This window comes from Schistocerca serialis, chromosome 1 (genome assembly GCF_023864345.2).
Source record: "Schistocerca serialis cubense isolate TAMUIC-IGC-003099 chromosome 1, iqSchSeri2.2, whole genome shotgun sequence".
In the NCBI taxonomy this organism is placed as follows: Eukaryota; Metazoa; Arthropoda; class Insecta; order Orthoptera; family Acrididae; genus Schistocerca; species Schistocerca serialis.
In genome coordinates this window covers 1,018,649,011-1,018,666,033 of record NC_064638.1, presented here as the reverse complement: position 1 = coordinate 1,018,666,033, position 17,023 = coordinate 1,018,649,011, and positions in this window count along the sequence as shown.

Below are 17,023 nucleotides of genomic sequence, written 5' to 3'. Positions count from 1 at the left end.
TAATATCCAAAATCTTTGAGAAAGTAATATACATAAGAATCTGGAACTTCCTGGTAAGCAAAAAAGTGATTTCTAAGGGGCAGTATGGGTTTGTCAGGGGGTCATCCACTATTACAGCAGCATCCAACTTAATTGAAGATGTCACTCAAGCAACAGGCAGTAAAGAACATGTATATGGCATCTTTCTAGACTTATAAAAAGCGTTTGACTGTGTTGATATGACCATATTGCTGGACAAACTGTGGAACTGTGGCTTTCGAGGCACAGCCCATAATCTGATTAGATCCTACTTGACATATAGGAAGCAGTTTGTGTCTATTAGCACTACAGAAGAAGCATACAAATCAAACACCACTGACATTAATTTTGGCTTTTCACAGGGGTCAATATTAAGACCACTTCTTTTAATTATTTATGTTAATGATATTCAGTCTATAACAAATCCCGCTACAACTATCTTATATGCAGATGGTACCATGTTAATATGCTGCAATCCAAGCTGTTCGCAGCTCGAAGTGGAATCCAATACTGCAGCAGGCATAGTTCTGCAGTATTTTAATGAAAACAAGCTAAAATTAAATACAAATTAATCCGTCTGTATTGAATTTGATCTTGGGAGGCAAAAAACTCATGAAAACCAAATTTTAATGGGTGATGAATACATTAAAAAAAGAATACTTGACCAAATTTCTTGGCCTGCCACTTGATGCAAAGCTAAACTGGTCTGATCATGTAAATGATTTTTGCAAAAAAGCTATCTACTACCATATACACCCTAAGAAAACTAAAACCTTTTTATAACATTACCACTCTGAGGCAAATATATATTGCACTATTTGAATTCCATCTAAGCTATGGGAGACAGATATGGGGATCCAGCAGTAAAGGTAATATGAAAAGTGTACTTATCCTACAAAAGAAGGTACTTAGAATTATGAGAAAGGAATGTGCCAGGGAGTTCTGCAGAAATTGTTCAAAGAATTTAAAATACTAACTTTTCATAACCGGTATGTACCTAAGATAATCATTACGGCAGTAAGAGGTAACAAAACGCTTAAAAAGAAATACATGATCACAACACTAGAGACAGAGACGCACAACATCTCCCATAGAACAACACTTTATGAGAAAAGCCCTCACTGTGCAGCCATGAAACTACTGAATTGCTTCCATCCTAATATCTCCAAATTGCCCATTACAGAACTAAAAAAGAAATTAAAATTATGGCTCCTAAACAATCCTGCGTATTCAATAGATGACTTTTTAGATTTAGTACACTCATCTGATGGAAGACCAACTACCTAAAATTATATGAATCTCAGATTTTAGACTGTGTCACAAACTGTAAATATTTGAATGTCAGATCTGAAGACATCTACATCTACATTTATACTCCGCAAGCCATGTAACGGTGTGTGGCGGAGGGCACTTTACATGCCACTATCATTACCCCCCTTTCCTGTTCCAGTCGCGTATGGTTCGCAGGAAGAGCGACTGCTGGAAAGCCTCGGTGCGCGCTCGAATCTCTCTAATTTTACATTCATGACCTCCTCGGGAGATATAAGTAGGGGAAGCAATATATTCGATACCTCATCCAGAAACGCACCCTCTCGAAACCTAGACAGCAAGCTACACCGCGATGCAGAGCGCCTCTCTTGCAGAGTCTGCCACTTGAGTTTGCTAAACATCTCCGTAACGTTATCCCGCCTACCAAATAACGCTGTGACAAAATACACTGCTCTTCTTTGGATCTTCTCTATCTCCTCTGTCAACCCAATCTGGTACGGATCCCACACTGATTAGTGATACTCAAATATAGGTCGAACGAGTGTTTTGTAAGCCCCTCCTTTGTTGATGGACTACATTTTCTAAGGACTCTCCCAATGAATCTCAACCTGGCACCCGCCTTACCAACAATTAATTTTATATGATCATTCCTCTTCAAATCGTTCCACACGCATACTCCCAGATATTTTACAGAAGTATCTGCTACCAGTGCTTGTTCCACTATCATATAATCATACAATAAAGGATCCTTCTTTCTATGTATTTGCAATACATTACATTTGTCTATGTTAAGGGTCAGTTGCCACTCCCTGCACCAAGTGCCTACCTGCTGCAGATGTTCCTGCATTTTGCTGCAATTTTCTAATGCTGCAACTTCTCTGTATACTACAGCGTCATCTGCAAAAAGCCACATGGAACTTCTCTGACACTATCTACTAGGTCATTTATATATATTGTGAAAAGCAATGGTCCCATAACACTCCCCTGTGGCACGCCAAAATGGTTCAAATGGCTCTGAGCACTATGGGACTCAACTGCTGAGGTCATTAGTCCCCTAGAACTTAGAACTAGTTAAACCTAACTAACCTAAGGACATCACAAACATCCATGCCCGAGGCAGGATTCGAACCTGCGACCGTAGCGGTCTTGCGGTTCCAGACTGCAGCGCCTTTAACCGCACGGCCACTTCGGCCGGCTGTGGCACGCCAGAGGTTACTTTAACGTCTGTAGACGTCTCTCCATTGATAACAACATGCTGTGTTCTGTTTGCTAAAAACTCTTCAATCTAGCCACACAGCTGGTCTGATATTCTGTAGGCTCTTACTTTGTTTATCAGGCGACAGTGCGGAACTGTATCGAACGCCTTCCGGAAGTCAAGGAAAATGGCATCTAGCTGGGAGACCGTATCTAATATTTTCTGGGTCTCATGAACAAATAAAGCGAGTTGGGTCTCACATGATTGTTGTTTCCGGAATCCATGTTGATTCCTACATAGTAGATTCTGGGTTTCCAAAAACGACATGATACTCGAGCAAAAAACATGTTCTAAAATTTTACAACAGATCGATGTCAGGGATATATGTCTATAGTTTTGTGCATCTGCTCGACGACCCTTCTTGAAGACTAGGACTACCTGTGCTCTTTTTCAATCATTTGGAACCTTTCATTCATCTAGAGACTTGCGGTACACGGCTCTTAGAAGGGGGGCAAGTTCTTTCGTGTACTCTGTGTAGAATCGAATTGGTATCACGTCAGGTCCAGTGGACTTCCCTCTGTTGAGTGATTTCAGTTGCTTTTCTATTCCTTGGACACTTATTTTGATGTCAGCCATTTTTTCGTTTGTGCGAGGCTTTAGAGAAGGACCTGCAGTGCGATCTTCCTCTGTGAAACAGCTTTTGAAAAAGGTGTTTAGTATTTAAGTTTTACCCGTGTCATCCTCTGTTTCAATGCCATCATCATCCCAGAGTGTCTGGATATGCTGTTTTGAGCCACTTACTGATTTAATGTAAGACCAGAATTTCCTAGGATTTTCTGTCAAGTCGGTACATAGAATTTTACTTTCGAATTCACTGAACGCTTCACGCATAGCCCTCCTTACACTAACTTTGACATCGTTTAGCTTCTGTTTGTCTGATGGTTTTGGCTGTGTTTAAACTTGCAGTGAAGCTCTCTTTGCTTTTGCAATAGTTTCCTAACTTTGTTGTTGAACCACAGTAGGTTTTTCCTGTCCCTCACAGTTTTACTCAGCACGTACCTGTCTAAAACGCATTTTACAATTGCCTTGAACTTTTTCCATAAACACTCAACAATGTCAGTGTCGGAACAGAAATTTTTGTTTTGATTTGTTAGGTAGTCTGAAATCTGCCTTCTATTACTCTTGCTAAACAGATAAACCTTCCTTCCTTTTTTGTATTCCTATTTACTTCCATATTCAGGGATGCTGCAATGGCCTTATGATCACTGATTCCCTGTTCTGCACTTACAGAGTTGAAAAGTTCGTGTCTGTTTGTTATCAGTAGGTCCAAGATGTTATCTCCATGAGTTGGTTCTCTGTTTAATTGCTTGAGGTAATTTTCGGATAGTGCACTCAGTACAATGTCACTCAATGCTCTGTCCCTACCACCCGTCCTAAACATCTGAGTGTCCCAGTCTGTATCTGGTAAATTGAAATCTCGACCTAAGACTATAACATGCTGAGAAAATTTATGTGAAATGTATTCCAGATTTTTCCTCAGTTGTTCTGCCGCTAATGCTGCTGAGTCAGGAGGTCAGTAAAAGGAGCCAATTATTAACCTAGCTCGGTTGTTGAGTTAGCCTCCACTCATAATAATTCACAGGAACTATCCACTTCTACTTCACTACAGGATAAACTACTACCAACAGTGACAAACACGCCACCACTGGTTGCATGCAATTTATCCTTTTTAAACACTGTCTGTGCCTTTGTAAAAATTTCGGCAGAATTTATCTCTGGCTTCAGTCAGCTTTCTGTACCTATAATGATTTCAGTTTCGGTGCTTTCTATCAGCGCTTGAAGTTCCGGTACTTTACCAATGCAGCTTCAACAGTTTACAATTACAATACTGATTGCTGCTTGGTCCCCGCATGTCCTGACTTTGCCCCGCACCCTTTGAGGCTGTTGCACTTTTTGTCCTTGCTTGAGGCCATCTAACCTAAAAAACCACCCAGTCCACACGACACAACCCCTGCTACCCGTGTAGCCGCCTGCTGTGTGTAGTGGACTCCTGACCTATCCAGCTGAACCCGAAACCCCACCACCCTATGGCGCAAGTCAAGGAATCTGCAGCCCACATGGTCGCAGAACCATCTCAGCCTCTGATTCACACCCTCTACTCAGCTCTGTACCAAAGGTCCACAGTCAGTCCTGTCGACGATGCTGCAGATGGTAAGCTCTGCTTTCATCCCGCTAGTGAGACTGGCAGTCTTCACCAAATCAGATAGCTGCCGGAAGCCAGAGAGGATTTCCTCCGATCCATAGCAACACACATCATTTGTGCCGACATGAGCGACCACCTGCAGATGGGTGCACCCTGTACTCTGAATGGCATCCGGAAGGACCCTTTCCACATCTGGAATGACTCCCCCCAGTATGCACATGGAGTGCACATTCGTTTTCTTCCCCTCTCTTGCTGCCATATCCCTAAGGGGCCCAATTACGCGCCTGACGTTGGAGCTCCCAACTACAATTAATCCCACCCATGCGACCGCCCAGATCTTGCAGACTGAGGGGCAACCTCTGGAACCGGACAAGCAGCCATGTCCGGCCGAAGATCAGTATCAGCCGGAGACAAGGCCTGAAACCGGTTCATCAGACAAACTGGAGAGGCCTTCCGTTCAGCTCTCCGGAATTTCTTTCACCCCCTGCCACACCTCGAGACAACCTCCCACTCTACCATGGGTGAGGGGTCAGCCTCAATGTGGGCAGTATCCCAGGCAGCCACAGCCGTAGTCTGATCGGGGGATGCGTGGGACGAGCTGGCCGTCCCCGACAAACCCCCATCCGCACCCCAACAGTGATGCCCATTGGCAACAGCCTCAAGCTGCGTGACTGAAGCCAACACTGCCTGAAGCTGGGAGTGAAGGGATGCCAACTCAGCCTGCATCCGAACACAGCAGTCACATTCCCTATCCATGCTAAATACTGTTGCGCAAAGAACGTCTGAACTAATCTACAGAGAGCACAAACAATTCGACACAAAATTTAAACAGTTATTAAAATACAAGATTGCCTAGTAAATGCAGTAATGCTACTACTTGCGCACTGCTGACACACTGCTCGGCGGCAGAAGGAGACTACGTGATTTTTCAGGTACTAAAACGCGATGCTATAACTCTCAAATATTATAATACGCCGGAAATTTATGAATTAAACAATGCAAGTACCCAAAAATACACAAAGAAATTAAGAATTAAACTATGTAACAAACAAGTGAGCTAAGAGTATACGACTTGCTGCTGGCAGCTGCTTATCCAACGGTGGCAGGGAGCACACTGGCTGTGACCAACCGACACTGGCCATTCAAAACAAAAACAGAAGACAGACGACTATGCGAATTTACACTATTCAGATACTAAAGTGTGGTGCTACAACTCTCAAATACTATAATACACCCGAAATTTATGAATTAAACAATGCAAGTACCCAAAAACAGGCAAAGAAATTAAGAATTAAACTATGCAACAAATAAGTGAGCTAAGAGTATATGACTTGCTGCTGGCAGCTGCTTATCCAATGGTGGCAGGGAGCCACAAACTGTAAATTCCTTAATCTATGTATTGCAATAGCAAATTGTTTTTATGTATAGTCCATATATGTAACGTTGTTCTCTCAACTAAATTCAGAAAAGTTGTGTAGATAATATTGCCAGGCAATAATATGTAACTCTCTGACTTATCCAGAAGATTGGAACAAAAAAAAACTTTTTTTTGTAATCAGTTGATGTTGGATCAAAATAAATAATTAAATAAATAAATATACACTGTAACATTCCTTTTCCACTTCCACCAGATAGTCTTTTAGGTTCTTTGGAAACTTATTGTCGTATACATTGTCTCACAGTGTTTTACGCAGTCTTCTTAGTAATTTGATACCTGAGTACTGGGGTCCCTTTCGAAGCATTGTCAGTCGGTGAGGTATGCTTTGTATGTCATTCTTCCTCCATGTGTTGTGGGTGTGTACATTAGCATTTGTAGTCCATTCTGCACTATCTTTTGTGACATATAGTATAGTTTTATATAAATGTACAAGGAGGAAAAAATTAAGATGCCTGGTCTTTTGAAGCAATTTTTGCATATCACAGAAATCTTTCTTCTTAATATGTTTCTAACTGCTTTTTCTTTGTGATGTGGATACCCTTTTTATTTCTTGAATGTTTGAGTTTCCCCACACTACCACTCTGCACTGCAGGTATGATTCAAAGAGTCCATGGTATACTGTGCACAGAAGCTGTTTGTCTGCATACTGAGCTAGCTGCCACATTATAAATATGACAGAGGTGAGTTTCTTACAGACAGAATTAATACATTGTTTCCATTTCAGCTTGTTATCCATGGAAATACCTAAGAATCTAGTGGATTATACTACTTCTAGTCTTGTTTCATCCACCTCTAATCCCATGTGCACAGTCTTCTCTTTATTTCTGAAAGCTGCATACATAGTCTTTTTTAGGTTTATAACAGGTCCATTTTCTAGGAGTCATTGAGCTGTGGTGTTTGCAGATATGTATGCTCCTCTCTCAAGCTGTGTCACAGTTTGTTCATTGTTCAGTGTTGTCATGTCACCAGCATACAATATTTTCTCCTTCTCTTCAACACCTGTGTCATTAACAAACAGATCGAACAGCAATGGCCAGATTGCTGATCCCTGCAGCACCCCATATTTGATGAATTTGTTTGCTGACTGATATGCATCCCCTGTAGATACATATTACTTCCTGTAGCATAGGTACGATTCTATCCACTTCCCTGCTTGCCCTCGAATACCATTGTTTTCCAATTTTCTTGTTAGTATTTCATGGTCAATAGTGTCGTCCAGGAACCTTGCAGATACAACTTGTTTTTCAGCTAAGGACTGTATAATGTATTAAGTCAGACTGGCAATTGCTGATTCCATAGATCTAGTCTTTCTGAAACCATGCTGTGATGATATCAGAATGTTGTATTTGTCCTGATAATAAACTATTGTATTGTACATAATCATTTCCAGGATTTTTGAGAAACCTGATATCAGTGAAACTGGTCTGTAGTTGTTGGGGTCATCCTTATCCCCTTTCTTGTGCACCTTCAGTTTTTCTGGAAAAATTCCATCTCTGAGAGATATATCTGCTATGTCCAGCAATGGTGAGATTATTTACTCACTTACTTTCTTTATTACATGATTTGACATTTCATCATCACCAGCTGAGTTCTTGGACTTCAGTTTCTGTATAGTTTTCCTCAGTTTATCTTCTGTGACTGGTTTCAAGAACATGGTTCTGCTTGAATTTTGTTTTAACTTAGTAACCTTCTTTTGTGGACTATTTTTTTCCAGTTTCAAGTTCTCTACCACATTTATATAGTTATCATTAAGTATATTAGCTATTTCTCTACCATCTGTAACCACACTGTTGTTTATTTTCATTGATGTGATATGTTTCTTTGTTTGATCCAGCTTTTTCCTTCTTGCATTCCAAGTTGCCTTTGTCTTATTTCTTGAGTTCATTATGGTAGCACGAATTGCTCTTGATTTTGTCTCTCGTATTATTTTTCTGTACTTCTTTTGTAGAATTTTATAATTTTCAGCTTCACCCCCCCGTCTCAGATCCTGCAGCTTCCTTCACAGAACCTTGCCTCATGACTAGACCTAGATGCAAGACCTGTCCCATACATCTTCCTACCACCAACTACTCCAGTCCAGCATCACCTATCCCCTCAAAGGCAGGGCTACTTGTGAAAACAGTCTGTGAATTACAGGCTAAACTGCAACCACTGTGCTCCATTCTACATGGGCATGACAACCAACAAGCTGTCTGTCCACATGAATGGCCACTGACATTGGCCAAGAAACAGTTGCACCATTCAGTTGCTAACCAAGCTGCCCAACATGATGTTATTTATTTCAATGACTGCTTCACAACCTGTGCCATCTGAATCCTTCCTGCCAACACCAGCTCTTCTGAATTGCACAGATGGGAAATCTCCCTACAATATATCTTAGGTTTCCACAGCCCTGCCAACCTCAATCTTCATTAGTCGTTGTTCTTCACCCAAATATCCCCTTCCCTGTTCCCATTCCAGCACTACCCAGTCCTTTATTCTCTCCTTTTCTGCTACAACCCCCTCCACCCATGCCCATCTAACCTCTCGAATGTACCTAGCTGCCCTGCCCTCTCCCCATCTTGTCCCAGTATGCTCCCACAAGCAGCAGTTCACAGTCCCCTGCCCCCACTCTTGCTATCCCTCCCCCTCCCTGCCCCAGCCTCTCGTTATCCCCACCAACCAGTTTGCTTCTCCCATCATCTGCTGCTGCTCGCATTGTGCTCTTGGCAGCTACAGACTGTGGTCATGTATGTGTGTGTGTTGTCTATTCTGATAAAGGCCTGTTTGGTAGTCTTTTTGTTGTGCCTATCTGTGACTCAGCATCTCTGCTACATGGTGTGTAGCAACTATCCTTTCCATAATACTGTCAAATAGTATAAAATGTGTTTGTCTGATAAACATAATTCTTAAGAAAATCTAAGTTAGCTAGGAGAGGATCTTGGACCTGTGAGCTGAAACTGCCACATGGAGCAGCATGAAAGCAAAGCCCTCTAACGATTAACCCAGGAAGTCAATGAGACAGTTCAACAAATGGGTATTCTATGAGTTCATGTGGTTTAAGGTAGACATATTCAAGAAAGATTTACAACCATTGTGTTGTATATAAGAATCCTGTAAACTTACTTCTATCTCAAATAATATAATCATCAAAAGCTTTACGAATTTATCAACATCTGACGCTCTAAGTTAACCAAAAACTTTTTACCCAAGGACCTCATGCTGAAAGTGAGTAGAAAGTAGAGAGGTATTTTTCCCAAGAGTGGAAAGTGTCTGTCTCAGGTAGGGATTCTTTTGGTTTGTTGAGGAGCATTAAATAAGTAATGTAACACTTCATTTTTCTCAATCAGTTTTGGTTGAAAAAATGTGTCATTTATAGTAGAACACTATAGAATATCCTTGCTTCAGCCCCTATTATTTTATGAAGTTCTGACAGGTGGCAGCACTATATGTAGACTTCAAAATGGCATCTGTAACAGATGTGCATTCCAGGCAGAAAACTAGAGCATCACAGATATTCATAGGTGCTTGCAGAATGTCTGCAGAGATGAGGCAATGAACCAAAGCATGGCAAATCGTTGGACATGGCACCTGTCACGTAGCAACAAGGTCATGCAAACTGTTCAGTCGGCCACATGTGGCTGTTACCCCTGCAATATTGGAACCTGTGGATACTCTCATTCGAAGCGATCAATGGATTACAGCCAAACACCTTGCTGCACAACTGGATATCTCCGCTGGTAGTGCTGGCATATTCCTCCACCAGTTGGGCCACCAAAAGTGTTTGCCAGCTGGGTTACTCGCTGTCTAACAGAAGACCAAAACAGCAATGAAGGACCATCTCTGCAGAATTGCTTGTGTGTTATGAGGCTGATTGTGACAATTTTTGTAGAACACTGTCACAGGTCTCTCTGCAGAATTGCTTGCGTGTTATGAGGCTGATTGTGACAATTTTTGTCGAACACTGTCACAGGTCACAATACATGGGTTCACCTCCTCGAACAGGAAACAAAACAGCAATCCATGAAGTGGTGCCACACCACCTCTACTGGAAAGAAAAAGTTCAAAGCCGCACAATCAGCCAGTAAAGTCATGGCAATGGTCTTCTGGGACTCTGAAGGGCTTATACTGTTTGATGTCCTCCGTCATGGTGCAACTACAAGGTGTACAACTTTGCTTCCCCCATTTTTTCCCCAACATTTGAGGCTATAGTGAAACAAATTGGTTACACATGTATCATTCAAAGTATTTTCCATCACTGACCACTACTTTCTCTCATCTTTTGGGCAGTGTATGATTCCTGCATCGAAAAAATTGTTCATCTTTTTAGGCGATCAACGAATTGATCCAATTTGTGACTTCTTCATGAGATTGGAAGATTTGGTCAGCCAGCCCATGCGCCATTGATCTAAACAGGTGATAGTCAGAGGGAGCAATGGCTCGAGAATATGGAGGGTGGTGTAGGACTCCCCATTGTAACATTTCCAAGTATGTTTTGACCTGTTTTGCAATGTGGGGTCGAGTGTTGTCATGCTGCAAAATCACTTTATCATGCCTCTCACTGTACTGTGGCCGTTTGTCTTTCAATGCTCTGCTCAATCACATTAATTGCATAAGATAACAAGCACTTGTGATTGTTTCACTTGATTTTAACACCTCATAGCACACGACGCCGAGCTGGTCCTGTCAAATGCAGAGCATGATCTTGGAGCTGTGAATATTCGGTTTGGCTGTTGACGTGGAAGCGTGTCTGGGATATCCCCAAGATTTTTTTCATTTAGGGTTATCCTAATGAACCCATTTTTTGTCTGTGGTCACAATTCGATGCAGAAATCCCTTCCATTTTTGCCTCCGAAGCAACTGTTCACAAACACACAAATGCCATTCAACATCTCTTGGTTTCAGCTCATACGGGACCCAAGTTCCTTCTTTCTGAATCATGCCCATAGCCTTGAGACATTTTGCAATGGCTTGCTGTGTCACTCCCACTAATCATACCAATTCTTCTTGAGTTTGATATGAGTCTTCACTCACCAATGTCTCCTATTCTGCGTCTTTGAAAACGTTCTCTCTTCCCCCACTCTGTGGGTGTATAACGTTAAAATCACTGTTCTTGAAGCGTTGAAGCCACCCACAACATGTTCCTTCACTAATAGCATCATTACCATACATAGTTGAGAGCATTTGATAAGACATTGCTGCTGTTTTCTTCATATTGAAAAAAAAAAAAAAAAAAAAAAAACAGTAACACCTCCCACAAATGATGAGAATTAGGCTCATGAACTGACATTTTCAATCAAGAACAACTTTATGATGCAGACACAAATTGACTTATGTTTGAATGAGGTTATGTTGACCAAGGTCCAAGCTAACTGCCTGATGTTTGCGATCTGTTTCTTTTGACCGCTACTTACCGTTGTTGCCACCTAATGGCAAACGGTGGAAGCAAAGCTGTACACCTTGTATAACTCTGACATGTATTGTGCTATGCTTAGGAAACTGAAGAAAGAACTTCTGTGTGTTCATTACCACAAAAATGCAAAGAAATTTCTCCTTCTCCATGAAAATGCAAGGCCTCACATAAATCTTCATTGCTGACAGGAGTTCACAAAACTACTCCACAGCCTGAATCTCAGACCTACTGATTTATGTACATTTGGCCCAATGAAGGATGCACTTCATAGGAATCAGTATGTTGATAACCAGCACAGAGGTACCATGTGGGCATACATGCTCTTCCAGTAAGGTGGGGAAAGCCATCACATTGAATGGAGATTATGTTGAAAAATAAGATTTTGTAGCTAAAAGAGTGGAGAATAGTATGGTGAATTGGGATCCTGAGTGAAACCGACCTGCTTGGAGGAAAAAAAAAAAAAAAAAAGTGTTGCATTGCCTGTTGAATGCCTCTCATATGATTCGTTGATGTGACTTTAGATTCAATGAGGGCACAAAACATTGATTGACTCAGGATGATTTTCTGAAACAAGCTGTAAGTTTCCTGAAACAAACATCACTCCCTACATAGATTTAAATAATACTTTCTCTGATGCCTAGTAGAGCATAAACTGCCTATTAGAGTGACAGCAAACCAAAACTGCCCACCAGGTTGTCAAAATTGTGGAATCTGAAGAAGGAGATTTGTGTGGAGCAAGCAATGAGTTGTCCTTGCACTGATATCATTTTATTCATGCAAAGGAACTTGTCTAACAGTTATGGGGAAGCATTTATAGATTTCCCTACCTAGTTTTCTGACATTTACAAGGCACTCTGTATTCGTCTGCATCACCAAAGCATTTTGATTACAAGGCCAGTTGTTTCCTAGTGCCATATGGACCCAATGTAGCTGCAGCACATGACAGATCTTGTGCAATCATTTGACATTAATAATAATTATTTTTATTATAACTTTTCTATCATTAAGTTGTGGTAGATGGAGAGACATAGAAACTGACCAAATTCAATGAAAGTGAAGTAAGGATTTTGTAAATTATATGTTTTTTGATGTTTTTTATGGCTGACAGGAAACTTAAATAGAAAGTTCAGAGTTGGTAACAATGTGATGGAACAATTTTTCAATAGGTTTGCTCTTCTCTGTATGCAATTTGCAATGTGTAAACTTAATAAAAATTAGTGATAGCTACAGTCTAATAAAATCTGTGTAGATTAACTAACTTTCGATTTGAACTATTTTGAAATTTTAGCGTGTTGTGGTTTCAGGGTGCTTGCTCTTATTTGAGTCTTTGCTGTCCAGCTTACATGTTATTAGGTACTGTCTCATCAGGAGGTGTGCGCGCACATGCACACACACACGCACACACACATTGTTGTTTGAAATTTCTTGACAGGAAACTGATTTTTACCTGAAACTCTGAATTACCTCACTGTCAATATAATCCAGTTAATTATGCAACAGAAATTCTGGTCATTACATACCTTCCAGTACTATTAAGTCCCTTGCTTGGGGAGAAGAGAGGGAAACTTAAAAGTAAAAGGTAGGTCATTCGAGCTCCAGGATGTGAGAAACCCACCTGTAATGAGGGTGAATAATCCTGAAAACAGTTTGGTCTGCTATCTTAAGAAGAGATTGTATGGTTTCAAATTTTAAGTCATGCAAGACCTCTAGAACACGTGGTAGTACTGCCATATAGAAATTTAGCACCAACAGACTTCTCTTTCCTACTTGTTATAACTGTGGACTACTGCTGCCACAGCAGACTTTAATTTTTATTTGTCATCTACTTGATTAGCAAAATCTGTGGTTCCTAGCACAAATATCAGCATTTGCAGTACTTACATGAAATTTCGTAATAGTCTTGCAACAAGCAAACTCATTTTCTATAAAAGTTACATTAATAGAACATATAGCTTGCCTCCATCTAGCAACAAAAATTCATTAAGCTTATTTAGGAGGACCTAATTTAGTTTGACACCTAAAGCAATTGAGATTTTAATATAATTGTATGGTTCAGAGTTAAGAACACTTACTTAAATTGAAGTGTGATATTTTGTTTAGCAAATATGTCCTTAAAATTGTAGAAATGCTCCAGAAGATCGCAGCGAGCGGGTGCGGACCACACAGGTCGCACCTGATGAAGGTAATGAGCTACGTTACTGAAATATCGTGCAAGTACAACGCTGATATCCGGCAGAACACCCGACAACCCAAGATGTCATTAGATCACCGGGAAAGCCTGAAGAATTACACTGGTTTATTTTTGTTGATATATAAGTTGTTAACAGAAGTCTTTGAACACATTCCTTTGTGCTTTGGTGAGATGACATAGAACTTAATCTTTCTGATATATTCTTGTAACCTAGTGTGTCCAATAAATTGGTATGGACATCTTCAATACTTATCCCCCACCAGTGATGCAATCTCAACAACAGTAATGTGGATATTGCTTTCCACAAGGTTACACACAGCTCAAATATTGTCTTCATTGACACTGATCACACGACACCATTTTTCGACTATATGATGACCATTTCAAAATTTCTGGGCCCATCTGAACATTTAGATTTTACTCTTCACTGAACTCTTAAAAATTTTAATTCATCTCATTTGTGTTGGCAAGCAAATGAATAATAATGTGTTGTGCAAAAGACAGTGGTACCTCCCATTCACCCATAGCGATTCCAAAACTGGGAACCTGAGTTAAGACGGTTGTGTGCAAGGTTATCCCTTCCCTTCTCCATTCTCACACCCTGATTTCCCAGTTCACTAGGCTGTTCAGTCACTATGTAAGTGAAATGAACAAGTTTACAATTTATATCTGAATGATCTTTCTAGCTGTTGGTGTGAACGTCTACTTCACTTTGAGGGAATACATTTTTAAAAGATACCAACCTATCCATTACAAAAGTCTTCAATGATGAAAAGCTTGATGTGGATAAAATTCATTGTGGGATACTTTATGAACATCACCAACATTGTGGTCATTCAGGCTATCCCGGCAAAATGATGATTTACAACTTTTTGGGTTTACAGTCAAGCTGTTATCTCTTTACACAACATTTTGACAACTCTAGTTGTGTTGAGGGTGGATTTCATTACTTGCTGTTTTGAATTCCAACCCAACTGTGGAAGTAAATGGCTAACTGATTCAAACATTTTTCCTTTCTGAAGAAAAATTTTCTGAATTGAAGTCTACCAAACGAGTTGTTATGTTATGTTTGAAGCTTGGTGACTGGCATTCACTTTTTAATGCTGTCTGATTACTTGTATAGACTTTTGGTGCATGTTTCAAAGGACATAGGACATATTTTTCCCAATATTACGAATACTGCATCTGAATTAGAGCTGCTGATCTTGATACATGTCTTCTTACTAAACTGGAGAGTTGTAGACTACACTTACGAAAAGACATCATTAACAGCTAGTGTAACATGAGAAAATTGTATTGCATTTATAAATAGATTTTTGAACTCTTTTTATAAGTCCAATACTAGTGGAATAGTAATGGTGGAGACAGGTTTTAGTTGAACCTAGGGAATTTTAATCAGAAAATGCATGTTGGCTGCATGTGTGTGAATATTGCCTACCTGTGACACCTCAGGAAACTGTCCTCCACCAGCAAATGGCCAGCCTATCCCATGTGGGGAAAGCCTTAGTAAATATGGGCTAAAGATCAGTGGTCACTTTTAAGTCTGGCTGGGCATCTAAATCCAATGGTCACTGCACTTCGTAGTTAAAAACAAAAATATTTCAATGAGAATGACAACTGAACATTAGATATAATAATATGACTTGACCATAAGTTTAACAATAACAGACCAAAAGGAATGATATCTCTTGTCATCCATGATCTAGCATTCCTAACAATAATTGTCACTGCTCTGAGCAAAACCAAGTTATCCATTCACAAGAAGCACAGTGGTTAGCTGACTGGACTGTCACTTCGGGAGGATGATGGTTCAAATCCTTGTTCGACCGTCCAGATTTAGGTATTGTCAAACGATGGAGAGTCCAGGATGAATAGCAACAATATTACGAAAAGGATTGGTACACTTCATACAGAGATGTTGAGTTGCGGACAGGCACAATGAAAACACAGCTATACATTTAAGCTTTTGTCCAAAACATCTTCTTCCGAGGCAGAAAACACGCAGATGTTCATACACGCAGAACTCACACATGCATGACCAATGTGTATGGCCACAGTGGCTGGACTGAGGACTGCAACTGGCCACAGCAGCCAGAGACAGTGGTGATGTATGCATGTTTTCTACTTTAAAAGAAAACACTTTGGTCAAAAGCTTAAATGTATAGCAGTCTTCTTGTTGTGCCTCTCTGCGACGAAATGTCTTCTCTATATGGGGAGTAGCAGATTTAGGTTTTCTGTGGATTCCCCAAAATGTTGAAGGCAAATGATGGGTTAGATTCTTTAACAGGGCATGGGTGATTTCCTTTCTCATCCTTCCCCAATCTGAGCTTGTGCTCCCTCTCTAATGACCTCACTGTTAACTAGACAAAGGTAAGGTATTTACAGTGGTCACAGGTAATACCATTTTTTAAAAGGATTTCAAACAATGGAAAAATCCAGAATGGAATGTTGTTTCAGTTGCCTGAAACTGCAGTCGTGTGTGTGTGTGTGTGTGTGTGTGTGTGTGTGTGTGTGCGCGCGCGCGCGCGCGCGCGCGCGCGCATATGTGAGTCTATTGTTGATGAAGGCCTTAATGGCTGAAAGCTATATTTGTGAGAGTTTTTATGTTATGTCTATGTGCGACTCAGTATCTCTGCTAAATGGTGAGTTTTAAAAGGATTTGTTTTGCATAATCGTGTTTTCCAGACTGCGTGCCCACAAGTCAAAGCTGCCACGTTATAAAGCACAGAAGACTGCACCCCAGAAAACATAGTAAAAACAAATGTAGGAAGGGTGATCTATAGACCATAAACAATTAAGATAGAAACGTGGAAGGGGACAGATAATACTGCTTCACTGTGGCATCACTAGGAACCTTTTTTTTGAGGGAGCAGTATGGATGGACATTTAATTCCATGAAATCCCATACTCATTTGTATCTGTTGTATGAGGCATGGCTGATGGGTTTAACAGCAGACCAGGATGCAGGACCTTTGAGTCCAGAATCTGATGTCCTACCACTTGAACTTTAGTTCCAAGGAAAGCTGAAATAAGAAACAATTAATAAACATAGGCAAAAAATCTGAAAAATGTGTAAACAATGTGGACACTCCATGAGAACTAAGATAGTAAAAATAGTATTTAAGTCATTGGAGAGAGACAGAAAATGATGTGGTTAAGAAATACATTTTAGAGAGAAGAAACAGAATGAAGTACAAAAATTATGTATCCAGGTAATCGAGAGAATGCACCAGCATTATTTTCAGTTGTGATTCCTGTGACATAAAACTTTAGCTTGGAGAATAAGGAACAATGTGTTTTAGTGATAAGGCAGACTT